Source organism: Gekko japonicus, unplaced genomic scaffold (assembly GCF_001447785.1).
Source record: "Gekko japonicus isolate JY-2015 unplaced genomic scaffold, Gekko_japonicus_V1.1 scaffold420, whole genome shotgun sequence".
In the NCBI taxonomy this organism is placed as follows: domain Eukaryota; kingdom Metazoa; phylum Chordata; class Lepidosauria; order Squamata; family Gekkonidae; genus Gekko; species Gekko japonicus.
This window is the reverse complement of record NW_015159723.1, coordinates 486,234-489,570: the sequence shown is the minus strand read 5'-3', so window position 1 is coordinate 489,570 and position 3,337 is coordinate 486,234.

The window sequence follows — 3,337 nt, the reverse complement described above, 5'->3', positions numbered from 1 at the left end:
GAAAGAGTTCCGGAACCTCTTCGACAAAATTTTTAAAAATGTTTAACGGTTCATGAGTTTTCAGTATACAGATGGAAAACTTCATTTCCCTCTTGAGAGTTTCGGCACCTCTTTAAAAAAAAAAGAAAAGAAAAGCCAATCAGCCTGTGAGATGGTCGCTTGACGGGGCCAGGATCTCGCTGTGAACATCATGGCTGGATCTGAACGTGGGTCCCCCGGGTCACAGTCTGCTCCTGCAGCTGCCATGTGACCCTGTGTGTCCTGGCCACGTCCATTGGATCACATGATGGTGGACCAATTTACCATGCAAGAAAGTCTTTTGGTTCAGCCCCCCCCCCCCGAGCCTGTGGCCACCTTTGGAATTCTCTGACACCGCATAGTGGGTGCAGCTACAAAATGGATGCCGCAAAAAAGCTACTGCAAGGGGTGGAGCCAGCCACAAAATGGCTGCCACAGCTTACCTTCAGTCACGCAGTGAACTTCTGGTGCTATGGAAACCACTCCCGCCAAAGGAACATTTGGAAAAAATCTGCACAGCCAATCAAATCTCCAGTGGCCAGTCAGAAGCCTTGCTGGGCAAAAGCCCTGCCTGGCCCCACCCACTTCTAAAAACACTTCGCAGGCGCCAGGAAAAGTGTCAGCAGGTGTCATGACCAATGCTCCCTCTAAGCTGTGGAGTCTTGTGAGCAAAAAAATTCTACTTTCTGAGCGACTGGCCTTAAAGTTGTGAGTGAGCGATTTGGCTGCTGCATAAATGAATTTGCTCTGAAGCCATCCTTCCTGAGTGAAGATAACAATGTGTGAGCTGGAGGCTAAAAAACAGTGAGCTAACTCACACAAACTCAGCTTAGAGGGAATACTGGTCATGACGCCCGTGGTCACCCTGTTGGGGACCCCTGGTTTAGTTCCTTTCCTTTGATGGGCAGGCCAGTTCGGATGTGATCGGGAGTGCTAGAATGACAGTGAAGGCCAGAAGAGGTGAAAGGCACTTCAGTTTTCAGACTGTACAGAAGAATATCTGAATATTTGTGCGAAGGAGATTCTGTGGAAGAGGCACACCATGCTTCAATGCACACGGCAGCGTCCAGGTTCACAGATAGTTCAAAGCACGCTGCGACATGCGTCACCCTCTCAAGCAGAGCATTGGCAGGATATCCAAAATCTATCAAAACGTTTGCTGATGAATTAATTCCTCCACGCAATGTAATAATTGGGGATTAAAGCAATGTCTGTATCTGTAGCCTTATTTCTTCTGGGAGGAGATTAATTTGTTGCTAGGGCAGATCTTTGATTCCCTTTGATGTCTCTTAACACGCAGGGAAGCCTGCAAGTCCCTCCCTGACCTGGAAAGAATATTTTTCTTCTTGCTGTTGTTGTCGAACAGATTGGTCTTCTGCAGGCAGGAGGGTGTCATTTTCACAGTGTTCTGGGTTGGAGTCTTTAAAAACGGGACCGTGGATCCTTTCTATGAGAAGAAGAAGAAGAAGAAGAAGAAGAAGAAGAAGAAGAAGAAGAAGAAGAAGAGATTGGATTGATATCCGGCCCTTCACTTGGAGTCTCAGAGCGGTTTACAAACTCCTTTTCCCTCCCCCTCCCCACAACACACACCCTGTGAGGTAGGTGGGGCTGAGAAAGCCCTTTCCAGAACTGTCCTTGAGTGAACAGTTCTGACAGAACTATGGCTTGCCCAAGGTCATCCAGCAGGTGCAAGTGGAGGAGTGGGGAATCAAACCCAGTTCTCCCAGATTAGAGTCCGCGCACTTAACCACTACACCAAACGGGCTCTCCAGTTTATCAGCAGTTCCCCAGCAAAGAACAAGATTAACAACGGGAGGCAAGCTGACAACTCTTATCAATCTTCTACGGTGTGTATGAAACATTTTGGGGCACAGTTTCAGCAGTGTGGTGTAGTAGTTAGATCAGCAGTCAGGAAACTTGTGATAAAAGCTTGTTGGATGACTTCAGTCCAGTCTCTCTCTTTCCGTCTAACCCTACTTCACAGGGTTCTTCTGGAAATAAAATTGGATGAGGGGATGTATGTTGGCCCATGTACCTCAGAGAAAGGGCAGGATTAAAAAATAATCATTCAGAGAGAGTCAATTTAGTGTAGCAGGTTAGAGGGTCTGATCAGGATAAGGCGAGGTACAAATGAAGTACAAAATAAAAATAAACTCAGGTTATATTATAGAGTTTTGCAAAGCCTGGAGCATTTCATGATGTCACTTCTGGTTTTCACAGGAAGTGATGTCAGCATCCTGGCATCACACTGGTGCGCCAGACCCCACTGCCCTAAATGGTCCAAGGGCTCACTGGCTATGACCTGACAACCCTAACAGAAGCGACATCACAATGCCTCTTCCGACCAACCCCATTTCGGCTCCCATTGGGACTGGCCCAAGCGATTACTCACAACCAATGCTCCTTCTAAGCTGTGGAGTCTTGTGAGTAAAAATTCTATTTTGGGAGCGACTGGCATTAAAGTTATGAGCAAACGATTTGGCTGCTGCATAAATTACTTTGCTCTGGAGCCATCCTTCCTGAGCAAAGACAAAAAAATGTGTGAGCCAGAGGCTAAAAAAAATGGTGAGCTAGCTCACACTAACTCAGCTTAGAGTGAGCTAGCTCACACTAACTCAATGCTCCCTCTAAGCTGTGGAGTCTTGTGAGCAAAAATTCTACTCTGTGAGGTCCTGGCATTGAAGTTGTGGGCGAGCGGTTTGGCTACTGCATAGATTAGTCTGTACTGGAGCCCTCCTTCCTGAGCTAAGACAAGAATGTGTGAGCCCGGAGGCTAAAAAACTGTGAGCTGGCTCACACAAACTCAGCTTAGAGGGAACACTGCACACCATCGTAGGCAATCTGCTAAAACTAAATTCCTGGAGATTTTGTGGGTGGAGCCTGGGGAGGGCGGAGAGGGGAGGGACCTCATCGTGGCATGAGGCCATAGAGTCTGCCTTCCAAACCAGCCATTTTCACCAGGAGAGCCCTACTACCCAGATGGCTGCTTGGAGGACCTCAGTGAAGAGAGCAGCGATGCCCCATGGGGGGTTGGTTGGCATCTTCTGAAACCCAGGATGTCTGCTGGCCTGGCACTGTCACTGGCCAGCCTTCTCCCTAGGGTTCTCCCTAGGCCTTGCTTTGATCAGCCAAACACCTTGATCTGGCCCTAGGGTTGCCAATCTACAGGTGGGGCCTGGATAGGGTTGCCAAGTCCATCTTCCACCCCCAGCAGGGGACTTTGGGGGCGTTCCTGGAGGGGGCGGGGCATCCCCGACGTGATGACGTCACGTTGGGGACATCCGCGGCCCCCCCACCCGCCCGTGTGCCGGATCTCCAG